Genomic DNA, 18,885 nt, shown 5'->3' on the forward strand with positions numbered 1-18,885 from the left:
CTCTGTTGAATAAGGTGCCACCCTCCTAATGAAGTTTTGGCCAGGCTCCTTTCTATAGCTGTGCACATGCAAAGCCTTTAATCATCAGAGGCTAAAGGGCTCCTTTGATTTATCTTCTGTGGGATTCAGAGACAATTTTAGCTCTGTGGTGTGATGCTAAATGTTTAACAACTGGCTCTGGAGAACAGTGAAGCCCTGATTTGTAGCACTTGCCAATTTTCATGGTGTAAATACTCTCATCATAGCCAATTTCAAGCTACTAACTTGATGTCAACCAGCTGAAATGTAACAATATGTTTTCAAGAGCGAGCGTGAGCTGGCTCCAGCACAGCACTGCCTGAACAATTTCTGAGTCAGTGAGCACCAAATAGGAGAGGTGAGCAGTGACTTTGGAGGGACTCCCAAGTGCCCCCTCCCCCAAAGGAGGCATTTCTACTTTAGTTAGTTCTACTAATTTTTAGTATATTATTGGATCCTTGAGCATAAGGACCCTAAGGTGTTCAAAATATTTCCTAGCCATGTGATTCTTAGGAACCTCTCAACAGACTCCTCAGTACCTTAGTAGATTACTAGCCATGGCTTGTCTGATTTCTAAGGGTGACCTAGGTAAACATTCTTTAGTTAAACTGCCAGTTGAAACCATGTTGGCTGATCTTATTTCATATCCTATATGATCATATATCATCGCCTGTTTCCCCAGTTCTCTAATTTTCCCTGTCCACTTGCTCCTCATCCTTCTGACAACACAAAATTCACAAGCATCCAGAAATCAGTGCCCGCAAAGGAGCAGGGGAAGAACAAGACATCCAATAAGCTTACCTGGCCCCACCACACCTGGAGAGGCTCCATATTATAAATGTCTCTATCCCATTAGGGACACCCAGCTGAGCCTCAGGCCCAGGGTTTGAGTATGCACTCAGCTGGGCTTCATTTCCCCTCAGAAAAGTTCCTAATGGACAAGAAACACCACTAAATCAAAACACCACTGGACAAACTTTGTAGAGGAAGGCATCATGTTAGGCCTTGGCCTTACCTAAGCTAGTGTAAGGCTAGACCCTGAAAAGACCTACCCACAAACATTTGGCCACTGCAGTCCCCTGGGCATTGAGCAGTAGGGCAACTTTCCTTCTTGCTCACCACCAGCTGTAAGTGAATGCCCTACTTACTAAATGTTTAGACATCAGATACCCTGGTGAGCCACAGAACAAGCTTTGTTTGCAAATTAAAGGTTTTTTTAATGGAAGTCACTCTTAGGTGGGCTTAATTAAATCCTTTGGAAGGCAGTGCTGGAAAAAAAATGCATTTAATTCCTCAGATACAATAAATGGCCATAGGTTCTCATTCTATGTGCAGTAAATCAAAATTAGATCATGAAGGACCAAATCTACTTTCTTTGCTGTGGTAAAATATCCTACAGGTTCTATAGGGCATTTCTAGACTGTAAATGTTTGAAATTAAACTTGGACATTTTCTATATCATGTTTAAAAGGCCAGAGTATACCTCTGTTTTCTGTTCTTCTCAACAGTCATCGAAATGAGCTTGTTTCTCTATATTGAATAAGCTACATTTGGTTTTAAATGAGTCAGGTGTTCAGATGTTCAGTAATGAGTTCAGATGTTTTTCTGTATTCAAAACAAATTGCATGTAGCCTGGGCACAAAGTAGGCCTTCATCCTCTGGCTCTTTCCTGGACACCAAAGAGATAAGTCCATAGCTATAAGCAGAAAGGACCTGACAGTAGGCCCCATCTTATTATGAACAAATTCACAGCAAAACCAGCCTTGAGGAACCAGCCACTCCCACAACATTTTTAGCCAGGGAGGTGAGGAAGAAAAATTGGTAGATAATGGGAGAAAGGTTTGGTCAATGGAGTGTAGGTGGAATAACGTCAATGAAGTACTTGCAAAAAGGAAGGGGAGGTTTCCCTCTGAAATCTGGAATCTAGAAATGTAGAATTTTGCAAGACTTAGAATAATTGGTCTCCATTTCAGAAATGCTCTTTAACCACATTTCAAGATCCAGATCTGAGCCCCTACTGTGCAGAAAAGCAGCCTTACAGGAAGAACCCTGGGAGGGGTTTATTGATGGGTTAAGATCCAATCACCAAGCATCAGCAATTAACACTGAAATTCTCCCAGGACATAGAACAAAAATATTGAAATATCACAATGCAGCATTGTTTACTCACATAGGATAGTCACCTAAGTCCATAGCAGAACTTCACAGATCTAGACATTACCTCAGGTCTAGAATCCAGATCAACATCCTCAATGTGGAGATAAGACAACTGAGGTTCAGAAAGGAGGAAGTGACTTATCTGCCCAGCTAGTTAACTGGAATTGAGTCTGGGTCTCCCAACCACTGATTCTACTACACCACACCATGCTGCCTCCATTCTTTAGATGGGAAGTTGACAATCCATTGTGAAAGCATAAATCAGAAGTCAAGACAAAAGAATGTTTGTGATATCTTCTCTCACTTAACCTACTTGGTTTCACCATTTTATTTTAGCATCATTTTAAAGAATGTTATATCAATGGAGAATGAGGAACAAAGCTCTTTATAGAGTAATGATGAAACCAATAGGTCAAAAGGCAGGAGACCAGTGAATGTAAATTATTAAAGAAATGGCAAGAAGCATGTGTCAGGGAAAATAAATGCTTCTTATGTTGTTATAATCATGGAGCCCTCCCACACACACACTTGATGCATTTGTTTTGGAAAATGCCATTTTATGCTGAGAGACTGGCACTGAAGACTTCACTCCTTCCCAACTACATCAGAAGCGCTCTTGCTCTTTGGAAGAAGCCGTGGCCCTTAGGAATCAGCCTCACATCCCTTGTGAGAGGCAGCCTCAGCTGCCCTTAGAAATAAGCTGCCAGACTGACAGGGCCATGGAGACCTGAAAGAAGCCAGCACTGCTGAACTGAGGAACATGTAAATATCTTCTGCTTTCTTGGTGAACAAGGATGATCATCTTTCTTTTGTAGAGGTAATCTCGTGTATATTGTGACTGTAGTTTGTGAAGAAAATGCAATGATTTGCTTCGACAGCTCCCCAAATGTACCTGTTAAGTGTGAATGTGCCTGCCTCATTGCCTCGTGTGCCAAACACAGTACTGAATGCGTTGTTTTTAAATAAACTGTTTTATTGTGCATTGGAAAACACTGCTGGTTGTCTCTGTCCCGTTCAGAAGATCCCACGTGCACGCACTAACACATTGCATCCAATGAAGAGATTAAATGCATCCTCCTTTTTTTCATTCTCTGCGTTTTCAGGAATTATCCGTGGAGATTTGTAGGACCCCAGAAAGGTTGGGTTGGCAGTCTACAGCCATGAACTAGCAGCAAATACTAAAATTCCCCCAGGCACATTTTTTCAGTAGGTCCTTTGAATGCAAGTCATGCAACAAGCCTTAACGTTATTAATAATACTACATTACTCTTGAATGTTACAATCACATACATCATTTTATTTCATCAATAATCAGGTGAGGGAGGGACGCTGAGGGACTTGGTCCATGTTGTACAGTTAGTGGTGGAATTAAAATGAGAACGTGGCCTGATTCTCGGTCCAGTGCTCTTCCCCTTGCATCTTCACCCCCTTCCAGTCTCTCTTTAGGCCACCTCCTCACAGAGCCTTCCCTGATGCCCCCATCAGCCTCCATCCCCTTATCCTGTGTTATTTTTCTTCGTAGCATTTTCTTTCCTCACTTGAAATGATAGCATTTATTTATTTCCTCATTGTTTGTCTGTGTCTCCCGCTATATTTATAAGCTCTACCTTCTGCAAAGCAGGTAACTTTGCCTGCCTTAATCACACTATGCCCTCACTGCCTACAACAGTGATGGGAATCTAGTAGGCTATCAACTGATATTTGTTGGATGGACGGACAGACACACCACAAAGTCTATGTATCACCTCTACTCTTTTTATCTCCCACCCCATCTTTGTGCATAGACCATAGACACCAAAAGCCCCCACTCTGCTCTGACTATGCTGCCTCTGACAGCACCGTGGATAATAATAAGTATTTGTTGACTGACTAAATGAATGAATGAACAGTCCTAGGAATTGTTTTTCTCAATATCCATGCTCCAACATTAAGAATGTCCCAGCATATTAATGCACCACAGCACATCCTGTTCTTGTGCCTGGCTGATTATAATCTCAACCAAAAGGAGAACTTGTGTAGGGTAAAAAATACAGCATGATTGGAAAGACCCGCCTTCAGTAAACAGGGTTGCATCTGAGAGGACTTGCTGCAATGCTCTTTAATTCAAATCAAAAGCCCTTATTGGTCACTATGTACCACACTGGACAGGATATGAACAGGATACAAAATGAGCAAAATCATAATGCCTATCCTGAAGGAGCTTAAAAGTCTTACTGGAGAAACAGTTCAACACATTACAAGGGGATATCTTTGATCCTGGGCAGCTCCAAGGGATGCTGGGATGCAGGTGAGGGACAAAGAGAAAGAGAGAGGCAGAGAGGGAAAACAATGACCCCATTAAATTCGAGTGAAGACAATAAAAACATACGAGGCTAGATATAATACTTAGTACTTATATTTTCTGAAAACTACTTGCCAGGCTGATGATTCCCCCCACCTTCCCCATTGAAAAATGGTAAATTGTTCAAAAACAAAGCAAAACACTTCACAAACTTCAGCCAAAAATGAAATTGACACCAAGTTCATTGCAGGCTCTCTGCCTGGGGTGGATTAGTCCAAATTAAATTTTTAAAGTAGAATTTTTTCCCTAAGAAAATGCATTGCCACAGTTTGATCAAGACAAAGAGGATTAAAGAAACCCCATTCATAAAAGAGCCAACTTGACCCAAGGCCCCCCAGCCAGTAAGGAAGTAGGCTTTCTGCGTTAGTCTGAGCAAGAGCATGGGCTCCTTCGTGAGTGGGCCTTCCACAGGGTCCAGAGGCCCGGGGGTGGCTGAAACCAGCCTCAACAACTGAGGCATCCCCCATTTTGAGTGCGCTATTCTTGGAGCATTAGCTCCACGAATAGGCTGCTCTGAACACTATCCTATAAAACTCAGAATGTCATAGGTAACCAGGAACTCAGAGATTCAATGAATTCAATGGTCTTGTTTCCAGACAAAGAAATCTAAGCTTGGGAGAGAAAATGACTTGTCCAAATGTACTCTCCCAGCGAGCAACAATTTAAGTACTTTATCAATTTCTCTGGAAAGAAAAAGAAAAAGTTATTTTCATATCAACTAACAATTCTCAATTCTAAATGGAAATATTTGAAAGGACAGTCTGTTCATTTTAAGTTAACTGTTTTTTCTTATTATTACAAAAATATTCTTTGAAAAAATATTAAAAAATAGAGATAAGAAAAAATATATTAAAAAAACCACCTAAAACTTTCACCTGTTTTTCTGAGTATGTGCTTGTTCTACACTATGCATACTGTGGTGTTTTTTCCCCACTTAAAAATATATCGAGAGCATCTTTCCATGTCATCAAATATTCTTTTGATAAGCTCACAGTATGGAAGCACTGTAACTTATTTAACCAATTCTCCACTGTTGCTTCAAATTTAGGTTTAAATTCTTCGCCATTTTTCATTGCTGTAAACAGTGCTTTGATGAACATCTTTGTAACTGAATGTTTGAACATCCATGTTTATTTCCTTGTATAAATCCCTTGAAATGGATTTTCACAAGGTATGAAAAATTTTTATAAGAGGAGTCTTTTTCAAAGCCAGTCAGAATACTCAAGTAGAAGTTCAATGACCTAATTTCTAAATCTTTATTTCCCTAGAAAACTTTAAAAGGCTTTAAAAAGGCAAAAACATTAGGAGAAAGCATGCATCATCATTGAGGATGACTTCCTCAACAGAGAAATAATGCCTTTTTATGTACTATAAAAATAAGGTGAATAAATAAGCTCTTGGTGTGTGCTAGTTAAATTCAGTTACCATCTCTCTTGTTTAGGAGCTGCGAGAACTTCACACATGAAGAGAGAAAGCCCATCTAATTGTATCCTCATTGCTAATCAAATAAGAAGCAACCGGGACCATCTGGGAGAGATGGACCTTCAATACAATGATAGATAGCTCTTTTCCTTATTCTGAGAGTATATTTATTGCTTACTCAATCCACCCAACCTAATAATGCTTCCAATCCACATTAAGTCCAAGAAGTCAAAATGAGGAGGTTGAACTAAGCAATCTACCTTGAGGCTACACAAATCCTATAGATCAGTTGTTTTTGTTGAACTTCTTTTAATCAATATCTCCACTTCTATAGGAGAGATGTGACCTTAAGCAAATTCAAAGTATGAACATACACATTTTCAAAGCAGATATATTAAGGGTGGCCAAGAAATTACTACAGAATTCCCTGTTCCCCATCATTGTTCCTCTCTCTTAAGTAAATTTGTATTTGCACGCCAAAAAAAATTAGTAAATGTATTCATCACTGTGGGCCTTACAGTCTCTGTCACAACTACTCAACTCTGCCATTGTAGCACAAAAGCAGCCAGAGATGTACATAAATGAATGCGTATGGCTGTGCTCCACTAAAACTTTATTTATGAAAACAGCCAGCAGCCAGATTTGGCCCGTGGGTCTATGGTTTGCCAACCCTTGCTTTAAGTGACATGCTCCCTACTATATGTAAAATGTTTCATTTGACAACCTTCATTCATTGTATTAGTTTCCTAGGGCTGTCACAATAAATTATCACAGACTGGTGGCTTAAAGCAACAGAAATTTATTCCCTCACAGTTCTGGAGTCCAGAAGTCTGAAATCAAGGTATCAGCAAGGCTGATTCCCTCTGGAAGCTCTGAAGGGGAATTGTTTGACATCTCTCTCCTTGCTTCTGGTGGCTGCTGGCAACCCTTGGCATTCCTTGGCTTGTAGCTACGTAACTCCAGTCTGCCCCATCTTCCCATGGCCTTCTCTGTGTGTCTGCATGTGTTTCCCCTTCTATTCTCTTCTAAGGACTTGCCACCGGATTTGGGGCCCACCCTAATTTAGGATGATCTCATCTCAAGATCCTTACCTTAATTACATCTGCAAAGACTCGTGTTGCAAATAAGGTCACATTCCAGGTGGATGTATGTTTTGGGGGCCACAATTCAACCCACTATATCCATTTACAATATTACCCCATCCACCAAGTAATTCAAGGACCCCTAGAGAAGAGCCCATGGGACACAGTTTAGTGATACAGACGCAGATGTGCTCCAGGTGCCATTATTCCCCATCAAAGGTACCATACTGCAAAAGCCCAACAGCATTACTGGGTGGTGAAAGTTATGTCCTCAAATTACATTTTATAAAGCTCTCCAGTGTCTACAGACAGTAAAGGAATGTGCTCCAGCAACAGATTCAGAAACAAACCAAACATCACCTCCAAAATCAACAAATTCTAAAGACGTCCTAGTATACAGGACTCATTTTGCACACCAAGGAGATGCTCAGCGCCAGGGATATTGATCTCGTGTAAGTGAGTTTTCCGGCTGGGGTGCATGCACCACATCGAAAGAAAAAAATGTGTATGGAGAAAATATGAAAGTTGACCAACCTATGACATGAAGTGATAAGTTCAGAAGAAATGTCTAAAATATTTGAGTGGACACAGTTGTTCAACACTTAAAGATCAATTTAAAACTCATTCTCATCTTGCAGTAGATATCACACATATATAGATATAGATCTAAACAACTTTAGTCACAAACTCTAATATGTCTGATTTAGCTTCCAGAAACCTTTGTGACCTAATCAGCAAACAAAGCCTGCTGGGAACTAAGGTGGAAATTTAGTTGGAGATATTTTTCTCAGAAACGGGACACACTGAAATTATCTTTAACAAAGTGTAGAAGATAGTAAAGGAGGATGATTGAGTGACTTACAGGAGAGAAAAGTCAGAGTTAAATAGAAAATCAGAAACTGAAGCAGCCACATAGATTTGTTTTGTCCTGTTGGAAGCATTACATCCTTCAAAATGGAACATATACAAGAAAGTTTTCTGCCTTAAAGCATGTCAAGAGCAGAATGACTACTTGGAGGCTTCGTTCTTAGGAGACAAAATTACATGGAATGTGAAGGTTTCTAAGAGGAAGTGGCCCAAACAGTCTTTCCTTTAGGTAGCTGAGGGTTCCCAGATGGGAAATATTCCCCCACCTGGACGTCCTAGACCAAGAAATGATCCACTGGTGACAGGGACACTACATGGCCTGTATGCTCTCACTCTTTGATCCAGCCCTAACTAAGAGAGGGGATTTTCCATGGGCCGGATCCAGCAAATGTTAAAGCAGGGAGAATGGAAGATGGCAGAAGTAAGTTCAGTGAGTCTTTGGTATAAAAGGAGGAGGGAGGGGCCGGCCCTGTGGCTTAGCGGTTAAGTGCGCGCGCTCCGCTGCTGGCGGCCTGGGATCAGATCCTGGGCGCGCACTGACGCACCGCTTCTCCGGCCCCAGGCCGCGTCCCACACGCAGCAACTGGAAGGATGTGCAGCTATGACATACAACTATCTACTAGGGCTTTGGGGAAAATAAATAAATAAAACATAAAGATATGCTTCGAGTTTAAAAAAAAAAAAAAGGAGGAGGGTTAGGTTTATCTGTATACTATCTAAAGAAGAGAATCGTGGGACAAGGGACCAGGGAACTCTGTCATTCTCTGTAACCTCTGTAATTCTCTATGTTCCTCTTGCTGAATGCCCGGACTGTTTCGCTGTTGTGGGCAGTGTTAACTCTCTGGCAGCCTCCTTAAATGGTCCCAGCATTTTGCTTCAGGGATGTCCTCCTCATTTGCCTTCCTTCTAACTGCACTGACCTTCCTCCTATATTAACAGCCCCGAGTGCCCCTCCCACTCAGCTTCCGGCTTGGTGTCCTCTGCTCACGTGTCCCTGCCTGCACTCAGTAACCCCAGCTCCGGGGACTGCCATGAGATGTGCAAGCCATAATCTCAGGCTTGTACGGTGCCCCCCAAGCCAGGCCCTCGGGACATGACTGAGCAAGCCCACAGTACCCCAAGACCCAGGCCATCTCGGAAAAGCAGTCAGACAATTATCAGGGTAACCCCAAGAGCTGGGAACTAGGAGTCTGGCCTCCTCTGCTGCCAGTTTGGGGACACACAGAAGAAGCTCGAAGGATAAAATAGGCGGTAGCCTTGTGATGAAGAAAAATAGACTAAGTCCCTCTGGGGAGGGAGAAATTGGCTATGGAAAGAGAGGCAGGAAGCTGGGGTGGGCAGATTGCTGACAGTTTCATAGAAAAACAGCCTCTTCAGAAACTTATTCATGACTTTGCATTCCCAGCAGTGTTCGAGTGAGCCAAATCAACTCTGGTGTTAAACCACTGAGATTTGGGGGTTAATTAATTACTAAAACATAACCTAGCTTATTCAGATTAATATCTTTGACTTTAAACTTTCAAAAACAGATATTGCCAAAAGATGGTGTACATATGGAAATTACCCCAATTTAACATCTTGGTATCCAGCTACAGATCCTACCTCCCTCAAATAAGCTTGCATTCCTGGCCCCTAATTCCTCCTCCTGACATAGGATTGTTCTCCTCCTACTCTGCCCTAAAAACCCCACCACTGATGGCAGTCCTTATATTTGCTGCTACTTTGACCTTTGGCTCATCTTGCTTTGTATTTTATGCTTTATACCTTGCACCCCAACTAATGTAAGCTCCTTGAGGGCAAGGACCACACCCCTCACTTCTTTGTGTCCTTTGACTCCTTCACAGGAGGTACTCAGTAAGTGTTTGTTAATTGCACAATTGCTCAGACTTACCTGTGACTCTTCTTAGAGTTCTATCTGTAAAGTTCTGCAGCATCTAGTCCTGTCTCCTTGGTAGCATCATTTCTATCAACAGAAAATGCTTCATTCAGTTTCAGAGATAGGAAGACAGTGTGGCTCAGTATGTGGTCTTTGCACTAAACAGCCTCATGTAGGAGAATTTACTCCTCAGTGGTCGGCCTGTCTCACCCAGCCAGAAAGTTCTGTTGTGGTTGTTAATGCTTTTCTTCTAAAGTAAATGGCACGTACTACTCAATTTCAGCATGAAGCTCACTGGGTAGTAGAGATAGTTTTTATGAGCAGATATATCCAGAAATCCCTTCAGATATTTGATTATGGCATTTCCCTCATATCCCCACCTGGAAGGATAGACATCAGCATGTTAATTAACAATGGCTATCCCTGCATGGTGAAATTTTGATGCCTTTCTGTAATTTTCTAAATTTTCTCCAATAAACATTTATTTTTGTGATCTGGAAAAAAAAATGTTAGATTATTTTGTTTCTTCCACTTCTCCCCCCAAAAAACCCAATGATTCCATTCAGAATACAACTAAAAACAAGCTAGAATTCCCTCAGGAGATATTCAGGTCTTACCTATGGCTCAGCCCTGTCCCTAAGTGACCATCCTGACTGGATGAAGCACTGGGACTGCAGAGCGAGGTCTTTATCCATCAGCTAAAATGTTCAACCAAACAATAAAAGTTAAACAAGAAAAGCCAGTAGGCCCACATACTTTTATAGCCACGCACAGGAATATCAGTCTCCACAGAGAATTGTCCCAAATAACCCACTTGAGCTGGATGCCAATGTTGCCCCATTAATATTATACCACACTCCTTGTGGGGAGCCTGCAAAGTGGGAGCCAGCAGCTCCATGAACCATGACTTCTGGCATTTGAGACCTGGCTCAAAACAGGAACAGGGGAAGGAAATGTCTTGGTCAGAGCAACCCCAGAATACTTCCTTTCCTCCATCTAGAAACAGGACTCCGAGGGATGATACATTCTAGGTGAATGGGCACTAAAAGTATGGGGTTCCCAGATTGAAGACCAAAGGATATTAACATTGGAAGGCATTTCAGAGGCTCAGAGGAGTGACCTGACTTCTCCCAAGTCACACAGCTTGTAAATGACAGATGCAAGACTGGAACCTGTGTCCCTTGACTCTTCCTCTGGGCCCCTACGCATGACATCGTGCTGAAAAAAGCACAGGGACATCAGAAACAAAGTGTGTCTTCCCCTTCCTGCATCCCTGTGGGCATCACCTCCTCTACCTCTTGCCTTAGTGGCCTACCCCGTGCTCTGCTCAGCTCTCAGACTGCTCTGATCAAAAGGCAACTGCTTAGATTTCAAACAACCACTGTTGTGCTGTAATTAGTAATTAACTTGTTAGCATTCCAACAACAATGAACACACAATGGGGTTCACTGAAAATTAAAAACAAAAAAGTCAAAAAAAATTAAAGCAAAGTAGATTTAAAAGAAATATATAACTTGCCAAGTCTGGTCATTGAACCTACTTCTAATTCCTTCTTTTTTTTTTTTTTTTGTGAGGAAGATCGGCCCTGAGCTAACATCCATGCCAATCCTCCTCTTTTTGCTGAGGAAAACCGGCTCTGAGCTAACATCTATTGCCAATCCTCCTCTTTTTTTTCCCCTTTTTCTCCCCAAAGCCCCAGTAGATAGTTGTATGTCATAGCTGCACATCCTTCTAGTTGCTGTACGTGGGACACCGCCTCAGCATGTCCGGACAAGCAGTGCATTGGTGCGCGCCCGGGATCCGAACCCCGGCCGCTAGCAGCAGAGCGCACGCACTTAACCGCTAAGCCATGGGGCCGGCCCCTCTAATTCCTTTTGATAGACGAAAAGTTAATAATGGGGTAATATGTTGCCTTTGAGAAAGAAAGTTATATCTTACCTGGAGCCCCCAGGGATGCTTAACCTGGGGTCCACTAAGTGACCAACTGTCCCAGTATGCATGGGACTGTCCAAGTTTTAGCACTGAAAGTCCTGGGTCCTGGGAAACAGTTGCTCACCCTAAATAGAATTCAAGTGGTCCATAAATCTAGATGGGAAACAAATTACATCTTTATTTTGACTAATCTCTAACCGAAATGAAAAAATTTCCTTCAATTATGAAAGGAGGCAACAAATCATAGTGATATTAGCAATATCTGTGACTCAGTCACCAACAGAAATCCTCGACAGTTTCATACCACATTAAATTACAGCAGATATCTTAATATATCATATATTCATCACGACTTTGAAATAAATAGGTATTAAAGCCACCACGAGATCTTATTTAATGAGTTAATTTAAGAAATACATATTACTATATCAAAAATTGTTTTTACTATTTTGATAGTTATGTGCAATATAATTGCATTTTAAAAATTATGAAACATGGTCTTTAGGCTTCACTAGATTGCCAAAGAGATACAACAGCACAAAAAAGTTAAGCACTATAGAGGCACCGTGCAGAACCTGAGAAACTAACTTTCTAGTAGCGGAATGATGTACCAGGGAGTATGCTAAAGGATTTTAAAACATGATCTCATTTTATCCTCTCTACTCTCTACTACCCTCTAAGGTGCTTACTAACCTCCCAAGGTCATGCTGATGAAGTCCATGCACTTAACCATCAGGCAATCTGACCTTTCCAGGGCAGACCTGGGACTAGGAATCTCCCCTCCTGATTCTTAGCACAGGATACATCCCCTGGGGAATGTCTGGGGACAAAGAGGTCCTATTTAGCTGCACACAAATTGGAAGGCTGCTTCCTGCTCTACCTAAGAGACTGGATTTATTTATAAATAAATTTATTTATTTATAAGAGTCTCAGTCCAACCTAACTCTGAGCACAGTGCTTGTTCCCTTGTCTAAATCCCACTCCCTTCTCAAGACCTTAGGGAGGTTCACTAACTTTTGGAGCATTTTCCAGTCACCTCCTAGATATTTTCTACTCTCTATTGCTTTTAAATACAAATGTATATCACCCATTGGATTCTTTCTAGGAATGGATTCTAGTCCGATGTCTCTTCTAGGAAACTGAATTCCATCAACATGACATTATTACATTTCAGAATGGCTAGAACCCTAGTCACTTAGAACTCTTCTTCTCAGTTCCTTCAAAGCTTTGGCAGCACAGAAGTGACACTAATAGTTTATAATCTTGAGTCTTATAAATATAGGTTAATCAGTTTGCCTCTAAAGATGGGAAAAAAAAGGGTAACTGCTGTAAAGGCGACCCATTATTTTCATATTATCAGAGCAGAGGAAAGAGGGATCCATTTTTCATCCTATTGAGAAATTAGCTTCGTTTCAACAATAGTTTTTAACCTAGAAATGTCAATGTCTTACTACTAGAAAGTCTTTATTATTCCACAGGCATGGAAGGCAGCAGCCCATTGACTGGAAGGGCTAGAGGCCTTTCTAAAACCCCTCTCACTGCCCTGCAAGCAGCTGTGCTGACAGAACCTGACACATCATCAGATCAAACAGAACCCATGAAATCACACATCACGTCCAACTCCTAGATCCACACTGCTGCTGATAATGAGGCTGTCACCTCGTGTGGTCTTAGACGTTTTAGAGACCCTTATTGACAGGATAACTATTCCTCCCCATTTGCCCATGACAGGAGCAGTTTACAACTCTTCTCCTGGCATAATTATTAAGGGAGCTTCATCTCCCTCTCAAGAATGTCATGATGTGAACAATACATAATAATAATATCACCCTAGTTATTGATAATCTGGTTCAATTACTTCTTTTCATAAAGGAGGAAACTAAAACCCGGATAAGTGAAGTGACTGGTACAAGCTCACAAAGTGAGGTGCTGGCACCGACTTACTTCTCCCATGCTATTAATCTAGGCTTGACCTAGCATCTCCATTCATCTGTATCTTCATGATTACAGATACTTTGCTAATATTACTCTGTTTTCCCATATCTATAGGCTGGATTTTTCTTTTTTCCTATTGAAGTATAGTTTACATACAATAAAGTACACAGATCTTAAGTATTCAGTTTCAAGAATTTTGACACCCAAAACAACATAAAAAATATTTCAACCAATCCTAAAATTTTCATTCAGCCCCTTTCAGTCAATTCCCCCACCCCAGAGGCAAACACATCCTGATTTTTATCCCCATAGATTACTTTCCCTGTTCTTGGAGTTCACATACAATGAATCATACAGCTTATAGCTCTAGAAGGGGGAGAGGAAGCGTAATCACTGTAAAATACACACAGCCAAAGCCTTATCCATAACAGAGGTCCACTCTTCAGAAAAAACATTTTGTCAGAGCCTTATGCCAGCTGAAGGAAGGGGATTTCTCTCATTCTAGCCCCCCACAGCCTTCCTGTCTCACCTAAGAGGGAAAAATGCAATCAACAAGGGGTGAGAAATTCAAGAAAATAGACTTGGAGTTGTGAAGGTCACAGCCCTGAGACACCGGCCCACTAGAAGACTGAGATTCAGATTAGAGGATGTTCCCCCTCTCCCCACCTTACCACCACACCAGTGTAATAACAGTGGCTGACAGCTGAAAGCTACAAGACAGATTCTCTCTGAGGAGGAGTACTTAGGGAAGCCCAAAGTCAGGAGGACACTAAAACAAGGACACAAGAAGCAGCTGAATCCTCTGGTACCTGTAACTATGGCAAATATTAAATACAGTGCATGTCTTAGCCAGATTAATATAAATCCTCACACTAAAGCGCCATTTACCTTGGTTGCTAGTACCCAAAACAATATGCCTGGCTTTAAAGGAAAAATTACAAGGCAAACCAAAATGAAAGAAGAAAAAAAGTCTCAATAAACAATCAGCAGACCCAGACTCAGATGTGACACAGATGTTGAAGTATCAGACAGGAAATTTTGAATAACTATGATTACTATGGTAAGCACTCTAATGCAGAAGAAGACAACATGCAAGAACAAAGGGGTAATGGGTAGAGATGGAAACTCTAAGAAAGAATCAAAAGGAAATGCTAGAAATCAACAACAGTGTAACAGAAACAAAGAATGCCTTGATGGGTTCACCAGTAGACTGGACATGGCCAAGGAAAGAATCAGTAAGCCTGAAGATAGGTCAACAGAAACTCCCCAAACTGAAACACAAAGAGAAAAAAAGAATGAAAAAAGATAACAGAACATCCAAAAACTGGGAAAATACCAAAAGGTGCAACATAACGCATAATTGGAATACCAGGAGAAGAAAGAAAATGGCGTAGAAGAAATATTTGAAGTGATAATGGCCAAGAGCTTTCCAAAATTAGTGACACCAAACCACAGACCCAGGAAGCTCAGAGTTACTGATTTTTTGGTCTACCTTTTCTGTCAATTGCTGAGAGGGTGTAAAATCACCAACCACGATTGTAGCTTTGTCTATTTCTCCCTATAGAAAGATCAATTTGTGTCATGATATTGAAGTTCTCTTATTAGGTGCATGAACATTTAGGAACATTAAATCTTCTTGATGAATTGACCCCTTTATCATTATAATATATCCTTCTTTGTCTCCGGTAAGACTCTTGCCTGGAAGTCACTTTTTCTGCTAGTAAGCTACACCAACTTTCTCAAGCTTAGAATGTGGATAGTATACGTTTTTCCACCCTTCTACTTTTGATCTGTTTGTGTCTTTATTTTTAAAGTGTGATCATGTAAATAGCATATAAATTGTGTGTGTGTTCTATCTAGTCTGACAACCACTGCCTTTTATGTGGGGTATTCAGATAATTTGCATTTAATTAATCATATATATGCATCTATTTAAAACCTTCATCTCGGTATCTGTTCTCTCTTTATCTCTTCTGTTCTTTGTTTCTGTTCCTCCTTTCCAAGCTTCAAGTTAATCAAGTATTTTTAGTAATCCATTTTATATCCTTTACTGTCTTTTTAGCTATACTTCTTAGCACTACTTTTTTTATTTGTTGCCCTAGAAATTGTAATATGCATCTCTAACTTATCAAAATCTAATTTCAAATAATGTTATACAGCTTCACTAACATTGTAAGAAACTTAAAACAGTATAATCCAATTTTTCCTTCCCCTAACCCTTGTACTCCTGTTCTCATATGTGTTACTTCTAAATATGTTATAATTACCCCAGAATATATTGTTATTGGTTTTACTTTAAGCAGCCCATATTCTTTTAAAGAAATGTAAATATACACACACAGAGATACATATAGATGTATCTATCTAATAATTTTTAAAGGGTATTTTATATTTATCCAGATAATTATCATTTTTGTTGCTCTTCAATCCCCATCAATATCCAGGATTCCATTTGGTATCATTTCCCTTTAGCCTGGAGAACTTCCTTTAGTATTTCTTGTAGTGCAAGTCTGCTGAAGATTAATTCTCTCAGCTTTAGTGTGTCTGGAAAAGTCTTTATTTTAACAGTTTAAAATGTCTTTAATAATTAAATTTAATAATTTAAAATGTCTTTAATTTAATTTAATAATCCAGTATGTGATTGTGTCAAATGAATTCATTTCTGATATTTTTCATTTTTAGCCTTTCCGTTTGTTTCTTTTGTACACTTTTCATCTCTCTGCTGAAATTCCTCATGCGTTCACACATGTTGTCCACCTTTTCCACTAGTTCCTCTAACATATTTGTCGTAGTTATTTTAAAGTTTTGTCTAATAATTCCAACTCTGGGCCTTCTCTGAGCCTAATTCTTTTAACTGTTCCCTCTCTTCACCAGGATCACGTTTTCTTGCTTTTCCATGTCTTGCAATTTTTTTTGTATGCCAAACGCTATGTGTTCTAAAAAATGGTAGAGATTGAAGTTAATAATATTTACTCCCAGAAAAGGGCACATCCTTTCAAGCTCTAGCATAAGGGACTGAGTCAAACTAATCTAGAGCTGAGGTGAATCTGGGCTTTGCTGTAACTTTAGTTAGATTCAATTCATCACCTGGCTTCAGATGTTTTGTGGATAGGTCAAGACTTTCCATCCAGGACGACTTGGAATCTGAGCAATTGCAGGATTCTGAAGATCTCTTTATGCTTGAAAGTCCAGCCACCAGTTTTCCAAACCATGGGGGATATCTTTCTTTTCTTTACAGCCCTGCTACCAGATTTAGGGGAACTAGGGAGTTCTCTTTGCTCTCCAGGCTTGCCCTTGGCTTTATGTACATGGAAATATATCTCTCTCTGCGATGCTTCGCTATTCCCAGCCTTCAGAGGAGCACTGTAATGCACACTGTGAAGGTCTGAAGTGGCCTGAGGGTCATTTACTGCCCCATTCCACACATTCAGCGGGGACTTCCTTTTTCTTGATGAAGACCAGGATAAGCTCCAAATGTTCTCCTCTCTGCCCCTAGCTTTCAGTAGGATGCTGCAGTGTACTCAGTGAAAACTCAAAGTAACTGGGATGGAATTCTCTCAGGTCTCCTGATCCACCCACAGCCTTCAGTGCCAAGGCCTTGCACCTGCAGAAGAATCTATGTGTCTCAAAGGAGTTTTCTCTTAGCTGTTGTTCCCTGCTTCCAGTCTTTGGTATATGTTACAGGTTGAATTTTGTTCCCCCAAAATTTATATTTTGAGGTCTTAGTCCCCAGTACCTCAGAATGTGACCTTATTTGTCATTGCAGATATAATTAGTTAAGATGAGGTCATACTGGAGTAAGGTGGGCCCAGAATCCAATATGACTGGTGTCCTTACGCAAAGGAGACATTTGGACACAGACACACACAGGGAGAACGTCATGTGACGATAAAGGCAGAGATTGAAGTGATGCTTCTACAAGCCAAGGAACACCAAAAATTGCCACTAAACCATCAGAAGCTAGGAGAGAGCCATGGAACAGATTCTTCTTCACATCCCTAGAAGGAAAAAACCTGCCTGACACCATTATCTCAGACTTCTAGCTTTCAGAAATGTAAGAGAATAAATTTCTGTTGTTTAAGCTACTCAGCCATGGTATTTTGTTACATCAGCCCTAGGAAACTAAGAGTATACTATCTCCATGTACTCCATGAAGCCCATTAGAAAGTGTTTATGGATGGGTGCAGACCTGCTCTGTGGCTGGGACTCCTTAATATACTAATTGGTCATGCCAGCCCACATGTGGCCTGGCCTAAAATTTCATTGAGGGCAAAAGATTAGAACAGACACTTCATCAAAGAAGATATACAGATGGCAAACAAGCACATTAAAAGATGCTCAACATCATTATTCATTAAGGAAATGCAAATTAAAACACAATAAAATGCCACTACATACTCATTTAAATGGCTAAAATTAAAAAGACTGACTCTACCCAAGTATTGGTGAGGACAAGGAGAAACCAGTACTCTCATACATTGCTGGTGGGAATGTAAAATGGTAGAACCACTTTGGAAAACAGTTTGTGGTTTCTTAAAAACTTAAACACATATCTGCTCTATGATCTGGCCATTCCACTCCTTGGTATTTATCTACTCAAGAAAGGAAAGAATATGTCCATACAAAGACTCATGCACAAATACTCACAGCAGCTCTATTTGTAGCAGCCAAAAACTGGAAACAATCAAAATGTCCATCAGCAGATGAATAGATAAAAAATTGTGCTACAGCCACACAATGGAATACTACTCCCCAATAAAAAGGAATGAACTATTGATACACTCAACAATGTAGATGAATCTCAAAATAATTATGCTGAGCAAAAGAAGCTAAACCTAAAAGAATGCATACTGCATGACTCCATTTATACAAAATTCTTGAAAATACAAATAAATCTATAGTGACAAAAATAAATCATTGCTTGCCTGGGGCTGGGGAAGAGTGAGGTGGTGAAGGTTGAGAAGGAATGACTACAAGGGGGGCACAAAGAAACTTTTGAAGGTAATATGTTCATTATTTTGATGGTGGTGATGGTTTCATGGGTGTACAATGAGGTCAAAACTGATTAAATTTTACACTTTAAATTTTTGAAATTTATTATATATCAATTATAAATTAATAGAATGCTTCATTGTTTTTTAAGTTATCTGAAGTTCAGCTGGCTTCTTATCCCTGCCTCTGGCATGTTTTTCTCCTTCCCACTGCCCTGCTCTTCCCACCTCACTTCCCTCATCACTTCCTGGATTGTATTTCAT

Source organism: Ceratotherium simum, chromosome 14, assembly GCF_057802395.1.
Source record: "Ceratotherium simum simum isolate JZ-2026a chromosome 14, ASM5780239v1, whole genome shotgun sequence".
Taxonomy (NCBI): Eukaryota; Metazoa; Chordata; class Mammalia; order Perissodactyla; family Rhinocerotidae; genus Ceratotherium; species Ceratotherium simum.